The sequence below is a fragment of the Rattus norvegicus genome, chromosome 4, assembly GCF_021556685.1.
Source record: "Rattus norvegicus strain SHRSP/BbbUtx chromosome 4, alternate assembly SHRSP_T2T, whole genome shotgun sequence".
NCBI classification, from domain to species: Eukaryota; Metazoa; Chordata; class Mammalia; order Rodentia; family Muridae; genus Rattus; species Rattus norvegicus.
The window spans coordinates 5,944,710-5,959,363 of record NC_141537.1 but is presented as its reverse complement, the minus strand read 5'-3'; positions in this window follow the sequence as shown (position 1 = coordinate 5,959,363).

Sequence of the window (14,654 nt, the reverse complement as noted above, 5' to 3'; positions counted from 1 at the left end):
CAGCCTTGTTTAGTCACTGATTTTAGTGGGATTGCTTCTATTGTAGTGGGATTGCCTCAAAAGTTAAAGGACTTTAAGAAGGACATAAATAACTCCCTTAAAGAAATACAGGACAACACAGGTAAACAGATTGAGGCCCTGAAAGAGGAAATGCAAAAATCTCTTAAAGAATTACAGGAAAACACAGCCAAAAGGGTGAAGGAACTGAATAAAACCATCCAGGGTCTAAAAAATGGAAACAGAAACAATAAAGAAATCATGAAGGGAGACAAGCCTGGAGATCAGGAGTCATAGTTGTAAGCATCACCAACACAATGCAAGAAATAGAAGAGAGAATTTCAGGGGTAGAAGATACCAGAAAAAAAGATTGACACAACAATCATGGAAAATGCAAAATGCAAAAATATCCTTCCCTTTCCTTTTCCTTCCTTCCTTCCTTTCTTCCTTCCTTCTCCCCTTACCTCCTTGCTTCCTTCCTTCCTTCTCCTCTTACCTCCTTGCTTCCTTTCTTCCCTCCTCCCTCCTTGCTTCCTTGCTTCCTTTCATTTTTGCCTTCTCACTTGAACGTTTGGTTTACTATTAAAATCTATGCTAGAAATCTAAGCCTTTCATCTCTATATTTTTGTTTTGCTCATTCTTATCTAATTTCCAGTGTTGCTAAGAAATTACTGTGACCTTTCCTATGATGTACCATCTTCTATCTCTCCATCCTCTCTTTCCCCATCTGAGCTGATAAAACCTTTCTTACACTAGCATAATGAAATTTTACTATTTTGCTGTTATTATTTTTCTCATCTATTGAACTAACTAGACAATCACTGGGCACTTTAAGTTTAAAATCTGTGCTCTCTAGTTTTGAAATGAATCTCCTCTTTTCTTTATCTTGTTTCCTTTGTACTTTTACTGCTCTATAGCAGGTTATCCTGGAGTCGCTCTCTAATTTTCTTCTATTTCTTCTACTATTTTTAACTCTTTTTAAAACATGGTACTTTATGAGAATTTTCTCATTTAGACCTTTACAAATTTTCATTTCTGGCATATTTCTCTGTTTAGGGTTTTTGGTTTTTGGTGTTTTTTTTTTTTTTTTGCCTTCAAATGTTTCTTTTATTTTTAAAATATTATTCTTCCTTTAACAGAGCAAACAGTTTCCCTCCCGGAGATATTAATGTCAGGATTTCTTCTGTTGCCATAATGTTTCCTACAAATGACTTTTCTATATAGAAAAGCTATAGCTGGCTGTTTGGTCACATTTCAAAGAGTAGACTAAACTGGGCATAGTGGTACATATCTGTAATCCTTGTCAAACACAGGGGGCTCTCTAATTTGGTGCTAAACTAAACCATAGAGAGCTTGTTTCAAAAATGAAAGAAAGGGTTAAAAATTTTTAAATATGAACATTGAATTCAGTGGCTTTGACCTTACCTTTACTATGGAGTATATGGTGTTTTTTGGCTTCTACAGATTGGTTTCTCCAATTCCTGCCTGGAGCCAAGTTCTACCCACTGAACTCAGGGAGCCACCAAGGAAAACATTCAGTATGTGTACACCCATTAATGCCCTCATTTTCAGTGTAGAGTGTGTTATTTCTTGTTAAACCTATTCTTCCTCTCTTCCTTAACACAGACTTCCAGGGCCCAGTTTATTGCAGGGTCTCAGCTTTCTGTGTTTAGTTTGAGGCTCAACTTTTGCAAATCTACTCTATCCAGTGTCATTTACCCATTTGTTTCTGCTTCTAAACATTTAAAAAGCTTTTGTTTGACTTGTTTGATCCATTTTCTTTAAAACAGCAACATCAAAAAAGCCTTTTAGGACAATGGAGGGAGTAAAACTGTTTGCTTCCAAGCTTGACACCTGAGTTGGTTCTACAAAGTGGAAGACTCTGGCATGCTGTTTTGTCTGTCTGCCTGTCTGTCTGTCCATCCATCTGTTCATCCGTCTACTCACCCACCTACCTACCTACTTGCCTATCACACACATACCCCACAATTAAAATTTAACAGAAAAGGTTGTTGTTGTTGTTAACTTTCTGGGTTTGGATAGTGTGATGACTATTCCTAGTTGTCACCTTGACTATATCTGGAATGAACTACAATCCAGAATTGGAGGGCACACCTGTGATCCAGATCTTGAGGGTGGAAGACACAAGCTTCTTATCTGGATCTTAGCATAGCTAGTTTGAGGCATAGTGGCCATGAAAAGCTTAGATACAGGCAAGGTAGCACATGCCTTTAATCCCAGGAGACTGAGGCAAGCAGATCTCTGAGTTTAAGGCCAGCCTGGGACAAAGCAAGTCCCAGATCCAGGAGAGGTGGTACACACCTCTGGGCCACACCTTCTGCTGGAGGCCTACATAAGGACATTGGAAGCAGATTCACTCTTCTTCGACTGCTTGCACTTATTTGCTAGCACATTTGTTAGAAAACACTTCTACAGAAGACCAACTAAAACAACTAGCCTCATGGGACTGAACAACTACTAGATTCTTGGACTTCTCACCCACAGCTGCCCATTGTTGGCTTAGTTGGACTACAGACTGAAAGTCATCAAAATAAATTCCCTTAATATAAATAGAGACATTATATATAATATAATTTCTAATAATATATAATAATAGTAATAATAATAGTATAGAGACATTCCATAAGTTCTGTGACTTTAGATAACCCTGATTAACACAGATAGTTTTAAAAATATAGCAAAATCATGTGTTTAAATTACCACATTAACTCAGAAATCCCCTAAATAGAACTATGTTTTAGAAAAGAAGATTCAACTCACAACAGATGATATTTTTCCCATTTACATAAAAAGAATAGATGGGTCTCATGCTATGTAGAGAAAAGATGAAGGCAGGAACTCTCCTAGTTCCCACTGAACCCTTATGTGGTAGCTGATTTCTTCTTCAAAATCCATAAGCTGAATAGTTTGTGAAGGATTAATCTAAAAGCATTGAAGACCCAGTGTAAAGCAATAAACTCAAGTCAGTGCAGTAGCACACACCTACAAGTTGCTGTGACTTGGGAGTGTTAGGTGGAAGGGTCATTCAAGCAAAGGAGCTCAAGATTAGCTGGGGTAACAGAGTGAGACCTTGTCTCAGAAAGTACACATATGAAATCAGATTTAAGAGAGAGAATATACCATAGGTTCATGTGCACCTTACCAAGACCATTGCCAGTTTTATCTTGCTAGTGATATTAACCAGGTTCCAACCAGTCATATGGCATGTATGAAAAAGATAGAATTCCATGCTTGACTTTATATCCTATAAAATACATGTCTCAAGATGGGCATGGTGATGTGCTCCTGTAATTAAAGAGCTGAGGCAGAACTATCAAAAGTTTGAGGCCAGTCTTTGATACATAATGAATTCAAGTGCAGCTTGGCTATGTAGTGAGGCCTGTAAACAAAATAATCATTATCACAGTAAACAAACAAAAATAAATAAAATTACTTCTTTTACTTAAGTCACTCTGCCTCTGCATATAGAAACAACCTACAACTTAATTCCTAATTCAATAGAATAGAAGCACTAAAAACAGACCAGGCCAGACCTTGGCTCTGACATTCGTATAATCAGGCTCACCATATCTTCCTGTGCTCCTCCTTATCTCACCTCTTCTCCTCTAGCTTATAATAGGACTCTCAGGATCACTGAAATCCTGAATGCACATCTGATTCACATCCCACACAACCAAAGCTTCTTCAAATCTGGTCTGGTGACGCCTTCTTTCTTTTTCAAATATTTGTGGTGGGGAAATAAGAGTAATGATTAATCTATCCAAACTGACTAGGTTCAACTTCTAGTTCCCCTGACTGCCAAATTAACTCACCCCTTCTGAACCTCAACTTCCTCACTTAAAAATTAAAATGAAAATGTCAACTGCTTTCTAGGCTGTATCGAGAATGATCTGATACTTGTAATTGCTAACTGAGGACCCACCCTAGTCCAGAGATGGTCCCTGATCAGATGATGGCATGAATACAGATGGTATCAAAATACAGATTCTTGCCCTTATGGAGCTTTAGTTTAGTGAGAAAGGCAAACTCTATTTTCTAAAAACAAACAAAGCAAGTCAGGAGTGATAGGACACACCTATAATCTCACTCTTGGTAAACGGAGGCAGGAGGATTGTGAAACTGAGTTCAAGGTCATCCTGTGTCAGGCACCATAACAGGACAAGCTAATAACTAGCAGGTGATCATTCAGAGATGGCCTGCCTCGGATAGTATAGAATCTGCGACTGCTTCACCCTTATTAAGCAAGGCTGTAAGGGATTCATTTTAGGAAAGATTCTTCCTATTAAAATACTTTTTTTGTTATTATTAAACATATATAACAATCACCCCTTTGGAGCAGATCTCTGCAGATCTATGAAGATGTCTTGTAGTAATGCTATATAGACAAATAGATGACTTCTTAAGTCTTACTGATGATCCTATAAGAATTCCTAAATTATATCAGTGATTATTAAGCTCTTTTTTAGTGGCACTGCTGTTACATCTTTTTCTGATAGTCAAAGCTGCAGTGAGAACTCTGGCCATCACCCAAGTGTCACCAGTTCATTGCTCTTAGAAGGTAATCAGACTTTCTCCTACTCAGAGTACATTCCAAGAAGAAGTTGTAAAACAATTAACCAAAGGTCATAAAAAGGGAACTAATGATTTATTATAGGTGCTAGGATAGAGGATAAAATATTGACTGGCTTTATCTGTGCAAAACTTCACTAATAACTTAATAAGGTTTTAAACCTTCTGTGGACCTGTGGAGCTGAGACAGGTGATGGATGTTTAGCCAGATAATTGCTCCTAGTGGATATGCATGCAAATATCCTCTGTTGTAAACTTCTATTTCAATATATGATTTGGTTTTTTTGTGTGAACTTGTGATGAACTTTGTAACATGTGATCATGTACTCTGAAAGATGTATAAATACTGAGGACAAAGAGAGAGAAGAGGATCTTTTTTCCTTTAAGAGATATTTTTCCCTTTCCTTGCAGAGACAGAAGGAACTTTTTTCTCTTAGTAGAATTTTTCCCTTGCTAGAACTTTTTTCTCTTTCCCCACTTAGGATCTTTCCATTTCCCCCTTAGATAGCTTTCATAGGAAACTTTTTACAACTTAGTAATAAACATTATAGTCGCTTTTCAAAGTGTCCCCTTTTCTTCCTGTGACTTCCAACTAACAGGGTGAAAGTTAAGAGCCCAGCAATTCCTGCAGAGATAGAACTAAGGCCATATTACTTAATTCCCTGCTGTTAGGCTACAGGTGTCAATCACCTAAGCTAGCAGACTTTTACCCTCAGAAAAAGCAAGAAACTTTTTAGGACTTTTAAAAAAGTAATCATCATGCAGAAGTTGAAGGCCTGCATTCTTCGGGTATGACAGAGGTCGTTAAGGTCATGGACACTTTGAAGAGGTGGCACTAAGTGACATTGAGCCTGTTCAGACAGAGGCATGGGAAGAAGAGGACACCTATAATCACACCATTGAGTTCCAGAGAGGAGGTGACAGACAGCCACGGAGGTCCATTCGGCCCACACAGCAGTTTTACCAGCCTCCTCAGGCTCGGAGCTAATGTGAAGGGGTTTTTGTGAAGGAAGTATCACTGGGTGGAACGTCCTGGAAGCCCATTCATAGATTTTTCTACTTCTTCAGAGTGTGACTCGACATGCTGGATATGATTTTTGGAGAAAGAAAAAACAATAAGGCAGATTTTAGGGGAAAGATTCAACCTACACAAAGCAAGGGGGGCAGGGAATACTGAGTCTGATAGAGCAAATATCTTTACAAGTGGAAAACTTTTTCCTGCCATCAATAAAACCATTGTGTTATTTTTTTAAAAAAAGTTATCATCAGCACTTCAGTGCAGTTAGAGAGCTAGAAAGTCCTGAGACCCTCAGACTTAAAGCCATCACTAGGGTCCTACTCTCTGCCCTATCTTCTCTGGGCTGGGAGGCTCCCGGCAATCCTGGACTGCAGAGTGAGAACTTTTCAATAAAGCAAAGTGAAAATAAACAAGTAAATACAAACAAAAATTTACAGATTACAAATAATTATATATTGTAAGATGGCTGTAGAAGATGAGTAAATATAAAATATAAAAAAGTTCAAACTAGAAGATGTGCTTTGTTTTTATTTTTTTCAACAAATTCTCATAGCAAAGGAAAGGAAATTCATCAGTAAAACCCTTGATTAACTCTGTGTTGAGGGCAGAGCATGTTACTCAGAAGAAATTGTCCCCTTTAAAACCTGTAGCAAGTAGCTGTCTGATTTGCATCCTACATAGCCAAACCTTCTTTAAATCTGGCCGTGTGAAACCTTCATTCTTTTTCAAACATCTGTGGCAGGGAAATGAGTGATCTATACACCCAAACTAACTAGGTTCAACTTCTCGTTCCCTCCTGCCACAGAACGAGCCATAGGTTATCTTAGCAGATGACAGATTCTAGTGTGCTCATTCTTTAGAGAAAAAGAAGAGCTGTCCTGTTACCTCTTACCCCACACTAAAGCAGGGTGCCACATGCTCTCCACAGCAATCAGAAAACAGTTATCATTTACTACACAGGGAAGAGCACTGCATACCATGCATAGAACCTAATTTTACAGTGGTTCTTGGGGACACTCCCAGATGCCCAATGGAAGCCCTCAGAACCCTCAGTCAGTCTCAGCCTTTGGCTGAGTTTGTGTGGTTTGCCTATCTAAAGCACATTTGCCAAACTACTCTGTATCTCAGACCCAGCCTACTACTTATCCTAGATCCTGTGTAGATACAGGTTGCAATGAAAGAAACTTTTAGTTGTTAATGTATAATAGTGTGAAATGTGAGATAAGGTCCCCAAGACCACCATACTACTACTACTACTACTACTACTACTACTACTACTACTACTACTACTACTACTATCCTCATAGATCCAATGGATTATAAATGGCCAGAGGTTTTCAGTTTCTTTGAGTTATTCAGGAGTCAAGACACAATGAAAATTATGGGGGTCTAAAGTCTCCAATCAGAATCTGGCCCTGGTTTTTATGGTTAGAGGATTTCCCCAGAAGTTCAGTAAGTGAAAGAGAGGAAATGAGTGAGTAAAGCCCTTCCCTTTCTTACAGTCATGAGACCTCTGCTATTTCCTATCTGAGATGCTCAGATTAGAAAATGTCCAGGAGAATGGACAAGATAAAAGGTGGAAGTTACCTAATATTAAAGAAAACATAAAAATATACATCGCCAGTCTGAGCTCAAATAATTGTATACGTATGAAAAACGGATGTAATGTGCTTGGGGCAAGAAAGGTAGATCAGGGGAGCTCAAAAGAACTGAAGATAAATTTCACTCAGTTGTTATTTCTTACTGGGGAGCTGCCATGTGCCAGGCAGTGTGCTAGACTATAGGGAAGCAACAGTATACAAAATCAGTCCTGTCATCTGCTCTTAATGGAGTATTTACACAGGTAAGTGGATCAGTTACTGGCTAATAAGCATGAACACAATGGGACACTCTGGGAATACTGGTAACTGGACCCTAAAAACTGGAAGCAACTGGAGAAGGTTAACTAATAAAAGAGAGATAAGAGATGGGGCATGGGAAAATCTCTTTCTTAAACTTTCCAAAACTCTTAGCTTACCTTTGGGGTGAGGTTTGTTACTGTAGATATCTTTATATGAGGTAGAGAAACATTAATATTTTTTAATAGGAAATGTTGAAACTTTTTTTTGCATCTATTGAGAGAGAGACAGAGAGACAGAGACACACAGAGAGAGGCAGAGAGGCAGAGAGAGAATCATAGAACAACTTGCTGGAGTCACTCCTCTTTTCCACCATGTGGGTTCCAGAGATGGAGCTCTGGTCATCAGGCTGGGTAGTGAGTGCCTTTAACCCATTGAGCCATCTCCCCAACCCCATGAAAACACCTAAACAGGCATCTCAAGTCATCTCACTTCCCATTTACTTCATTTCTAAATAAAAAAATAAAAATGGTCTGTTGTTAAAAACCAATGTTTTCTTCTATTTTGTTGATTGAAAAAGCAACATCAGATTAATTTTTACAAAGCACATATCAGAAACAACTCTTAAAGGAAAGGGCTTTGAATTATTAAGATTCTTCCACATGTCAATTATTTTTAACTGGATTTTTGCCGCAGCTAATTTTTATTTACAAATGTCTTTACATTTTAGAAAAATAAAATTACTGTAGTATTGTCCAGATTTCTGCCAATACAAAATAGCAACACAGAAAGTACAAAGCTAAAAGGGTGGTACAGATAATGAGAGGGTGAAGGGGGTGGTATGCTTATGAAGTTCCTCTGGAATCCAAAGCTAATGTGCCAATTTGGTACTGTGTGGTCTACTCCAATGCACAGTATGAGCGTTTTCATAGCATATCTCATTTTTAAGACAAAAAAGGAGGCAAAAACATTACACCCATGGCTCAAACTCAGTGTTTTTCTAAGTTTTTTTAAAAAAACATTATATATATATGTGTGTGTGTGTATGTGTGCACATGCATGGGAATGCAGGAGTGCACAGAGGCCAGAAGAGGGTGTCAGACCCTCTAAAACTGTAGTTACAGGTAGTTGTGAGTAGTCTAATAAGGGTACTGGGAACTGAATTCAGGTCCTCTGGAAAAGCAGCAAGCCCTCTTAACGGCTGAATCATGTCTCCATGAAACTTGGTTTCAAATTTCTTATTTCATAGCAATCTGTAGACATATAGGTACAAAAGTAAGGCTTTTATTTAAATTCACATATATGAAGTAAAGACAGAAGAACAGTAGTCATAAGTGAATGTTCTTGCATAGGTTAAGACTGATTTTTCTTGCTTCATTTGTTTTGAAATCTATATCTGAGGGAATTTGGATAGAAAAGAATGCTTAAATTTTCATCATAGCCAAAGACCACAAGAGAAGGCTTCCTCGCACATATACTCCCAAACATTATAGATTTGCAGTGCTAAAAAACCAGAATTCTTATGTCTGAGTAAATTTATTGTCTGTGGGAAAAACCACTTCTTGTTGGGCTTGAATCTTAACTTCTAGAAATTCTACAAATCTAGCTTTAATAATCTGACAGCCTTGGATTTGAATCCTGCTTTGCTACCTTTTACTTGTATGATCCCAGTGACTTTTCTGAACTTTTGTTACCTGTCTATAACACATAAATGATTTATGTATGACTAGATTGGCTTGACAAATGTTTGCTGGCTATGGGCATGTGCCAGGCTGGCAATGGGCCAGGTGTGGAAGGATGAAGATGAACAGAATAGTTTCTTACTCTTACAAAGCACTTAGTCTAGCAGAGAAATGAGTAAGAAATCCTTGTAATGCACAATGTAATCTCTACATATGGAGACATATGTGGGAACATCTCACCTGGATTTGGCTTGTAGCTCTCATTTAGGTCTGTCTCTCCTTTTCTTCTAGCCTGTTGTCAACATTGTCCTTTCTGCTCCTTGCAGTCAGTAATAGTGGTGCTAAGTAGGCTGAAAAGGGAAGGAACTAACCACTGTTAACTAACCACTTAATTAAAGATAGCTAACTAGCTATCTTTAAGTGCTAGCAAAATGGCCTCTGGACTCATAATAATAAAGAGTATATGCACGAATATCTCCTTCAGCTTTGCTGACAGAAGCAAACAACTGGGATGTCCACACAGAGGAGAACTGGTTGAATAAATAGTGAGACAAAATATATCACATATTATTTATGAAAGCAAAAGCCATGTTAACTGATGTGGATGGAGTACATAGGGAAAGAAGCCCCGAAGAACTGGAATTAACAATGTTTTCCTATAAAGAATGCAACCAGTTGCAAAGGCATTGCCACCAATCTTTTAGCCATTTTATTCCTTTGTGGTTGAAGTTTCCCCTCCCCAAAGGAATGCAATTGTTTTTCAATCTAAGGCCTACTTTGCATTCTCTGTCGTTATTAATTCCAATGGATTGAATCATAGTCTCTCAGGGGATTCTAGCCTCCAATGTTAATAGCTCCCTAGACGAAAGCATAGTTCACTTTTAGGAAATGAATGGGCCTTCCCATCAGGATAAGCAACTTACAGGGCTTTAAGATAAGTCTTCCTAACATAATTTTTGGTCTTGAAGCAGCAAAAACACGCAAATCAAGCTGAACCACTAAAAGTGCCCTGAAGTCAGAAGTCAAGGCTTGTAGTAAGTGCTGGTGTCTGAAATTTAAATCAAATTAAATAATTAAATTAAAGATATACAGTGTCTGAGTTCATGTTTCTACCAGATATTATAACTCCTCCTTCCAGACACAATCTTAAGGAATACAGGCTAAATTGTAGGTTCAGAGACAAGAACTCTGTTGACTATAGACAGTGGTGTGGTAGCTTATCTGTAAGTGGTTTTACATACATTTCTGGCCCCTGGTCTACACACTGATAAGAGCTTATTACTGCATAGCAGTTAAGGTCACAGCATCCTAGCTTCCAACCTGTGCTCTGTCTTTTCTAGATGGGTGTGTTTCAGTGTGTTCTTTAACAAATTTAATGCACTGATTTCCCACCTGTTAACTCCAGTTTCTAATCATAGCTTCCTCAGAAAGGTGTACTGAGGCACAGTGAAACCCCTAAAATATGACTTCCTAGGAGACTCAGCTGGGACAGTGGGGAGGGGGGTGGGAGAGAGAAAGAGAAAGAGAGAGAGATGAGGGAACAGAGAACTAGCAGTAAGGAGCGTCACAGATGCCACTTGAAGTACAAATAGACCCAAAATGCTTTCACAGGGGTTAGCAATAGGGAGTCATTAAGAACACATTGATGGTATTTAAAAGGGAGACAGTCTTAGTTAGTGTTCTGTTGCTGTGATGTGACACCATGGCCAAGGCAACTCTTATGAAAGACAGCATTTAATTGGGAGTTTCCTTACAGCTTCAGAAGCTTAGTCCATTATCATCATGGCAAAAAGGTGTAAGTAGCTGAGAGCAACATCCTGATTTACAAACTCAGAGCAGAGCACTGGACCTGTTAGGGGCTTTTGAAACCTTGAAGCCCACTTCCAGGGATATAGCTCTTCTAACAAAGCCACACTAATTCCAACAAGAGTACAATTTCTAATCATGCTCAAGTAGTGCCACTACCTGGTGACTAGGCATTTAAAGAGCCTTGGGGGTTATTCTTACTCAAACTACTACAGACAACAAAACAAACAGAATTACTAGCATTCTTCAATACCTAGGAACCAAGTAACAACTTTATGGACGTTTAAAGGTATGGGTAATGGCTCATGGTTATGATCCTGGAACACTGAAGCAGAATTGCCATGAATTTAAAGACTGACGAACATAGTGAGATAGAAGATGATGACGACGACGACAATGATGACAAAGAAGAAGGAGGAGGAGGAAGAAGAGGAGGAGGAGGAAGAGGAAGAGGAAGAGGAAGAGGAAGAGGAAGAAATAAGCCAGTACAGGGCACAACAGTAATACACAATTAATACAGAAAACCTGGAAAATAGAAAAATATAAAAAGAAAAAAAGTCATGATTGTTTGACCTTGTAGCTAGACCTACATTTTTTTCTGTTTAGTTTATTTATATCAAGGGTTGATGAGCATAATCTTCCTTTTTCTATGATGAACAGCCAATGTCTTGAAGCCTAATATTTTGAATGAAGAAAGTATCTGAGAACCTTCTTGGAACATCAGAGTAGATTAAATAACCTGTTAAGCTCAAAGTGCGAAACCAGATTCCTTTTGTAGCTGCTCCAGAGCTGTAAATTGACAGATAATAAAATTTAAAGTGGTTCTTAAACATCTGACTTAAGGCTCCACCTTTCTTAAAATAAGATGCACTTTAGAACTCCAGTGAAATCTGGTTTTCTCTTCCTCTTATCAGGCTAGTAAAGATCAAGAATACGATTGCCTGAGGTGACGACGATAGCAATGGGGAACCTCACTGGAGGGAGTGCTGCATTGGTGCAACTTCTATCTGTCACTATCTGTCAAACTTGCCCATATCCTTTGAGTCAGTAATACCATTTCTAGGAAATAATTCCATTGATACATACAAGTAAAATCACACTTGGACAAGATTATTCATTACAGGTTTAGCTGTAATGACAAAAGATTGGAAACAACCTAAAATTTCACTGATGGGCTGTGGGTCAGTTAAATGGGATACAAGGGCTACAAAGGAAGGGGCAGTCCTGTATTACCTATTGAATGGTTTCTAAGACACACTCCATAAAGAAAGATGTCATAGAAATTAATTCCTCACTGTATATGTAATGAATGAAAATAGATAATAGAAAACAGAATTACAAATTCATAGAGTATTTCTAGAAGGAACCATGGGAAGTCAGTAGTCTATCTAATGGTTAGGCTTGGTAGATGTGACTTATTTTTCATGGTGAACCTTTTCTACTTTTTGAATATTTTGCCATAAATATGTGTAATTTATGCAAAAACTACAAAGGTAAAATATAACATTCTGAAACAAGATGAAATCTCTAAGTCATATATTAGCAGTTTATTTGCTTTGGTGCTGGGGTTGACTCTAGAGCCTCAAGATGCTTTATCAACAAGGTAGAACTCTCCCACCCCACTCCCTGCTCTTTGTTTTAGAGACAGGCTTTTACTGAGTTTGCCAGGATGGTCTTTGAACTCACTTTGTATTCCAAATAGACTTTGAACTTGCAATTCTCCTGCCTCAGCTTCTTACATAGCTGGTAGCAGCTTTTATTTTTTGAGTAACCATGCTCTTGTATTGTTTAGTTTGGTTCTTTTGTTTCATATTTCCTCTTGCCCTGCCTCCATGACAACTGAACAATAATAGTTACTACCAACTGACAACTTAGTACATTCTAGTAATGGTTTGATGGACATGATTTCATTTCACAACTTCTCTCAGATGATTAATTATGTCTACAAAATTCCAGAAATAATGGGTATGAGAAATTAAAACATCTTGGCAAAACCACACAACAAATAAAGGGTGGAGGTGGGTACCTCTACAAAACTATTACCAGTGACACAGAATCAGCACACATATTTTGAATAATGTATTAGTCTTCTTTCATAGTTTTCAAATCAAAGGAAATTAGTTTTTTCTATGGCCTTGAAAAGCACACAGTACTGCATGAATGAACCAGCTAGATGCGCGTCACCTCACACAGGCCCCAACAACCAAGAGATAAGGTACAACTGCTATTCCCATTTTCCAAGCAAAAACAATGAAGGCTAATGTTAAAAACTCCCCAGTGGCTCTCAGCGTGTAAATTCCAGAACAAAGATTTGAATCCAAGCAGTTTGGCTCCACGGTCTGCCATCACTACACTGCCTGGAAACACAGTTGTACAGTGCATGACCCTAGGGGAGAGACCAGAGGAGAAATTTCACTATTCCTGGAAATCTGCACAGGCTTCCTGGAAGATTGAGGCAGGATCTGAGTCTCAACGTTTAAGGCATAGAGACGTCATAATATCCGAAAGACGTCATTCCACCCTGTACTAAAACAGCTCTGGAAATATCAACATGCTTTGTGGGGAGGGAGGAGACGGAAATTGTAGCACAGAGCCTCATATGACATGTCTGGGAACTGTGCCATGTAATAGAACTGAATTTCTGTTAGAGATTTCAAATTTTACTCAATATTCTGAAGTCTAGCTAAAATACAGTCAAATGTTGACCAGGTTATTATCATCAACAGGTACTATCAAAATCAGGTGGGGTTTGGATTTAATGGCATTGTTTGGTTTTTTATAACATCCTAGAAATCAGCAACTGAGCTGTAGCAAATATGAATCAGATGTGATGCCAAGAATAATATTAGAAGTGGTGCCCTGCCACTTTAGTGCACTTGAAAGTGAGGCTCACAGCTCACAGGAAAAGTCACAGAGTTCATGGTTTATAAAACATCTGAAACTCATGATAGTATTTTTCAATAAGCATTTATATCTATTATCAACCATGAAAGATGGGAGATGCACTGTATCTTTGCAAGGTCTAGCTCCTTGAGCAATGGAATTTTTATATGTAGGGATGAATTTAGATTTTCTTCTAATCTTGATTTAATACCAGATAAAAAATGGGTTGTTGTTTCCTTCTATAGCCCCTTTGTGGTTTCGTTCTCTCTAGGAGAACCCATTTGTGGTAGGTTCCTGCTGCTACACCTTCAGTCTGTCCCGGAACACAATAATGTTATCTGTCCGGAATTGAGTGGTCCCACTACATTAATAAGTAATTTTCCAAATTGGTCTCAATTAATAAAATTGTGTTGGCACCATTTAGCAAGGTTTACTCCTGTAAGAACAAACAATCAGCTATAAGCTTAACAAATTCTATGTTTGGGTTTCCATGATGGTGGTGGCTTTGATTTTTATTTGAGTTTTAACATTGTTTATAAAGTTCTTAAATAACTTAGATAAGAAAAAAGGCATCCCTAGTAACTGGCATTCAATAAATACTTGTTTGACTTATCTAGCAATCTTTATTTACTCAAAGTAGTTTAGAAAGAACACAATAGAGTCAAAAGACAGATCTTCTCATGACTTCAGCCAGCATATCAAACTATCACAACTGGTACTTATGACCATTTTTTTTTCTTTTTTTCGGAGGTGGGGACCGAATCCAGGGCCTTGCGCTTGCTAGGCAAGCGCTCTACCACTGAGCCAAATCCCCAACCCCTTATATGACCATATTTTTAA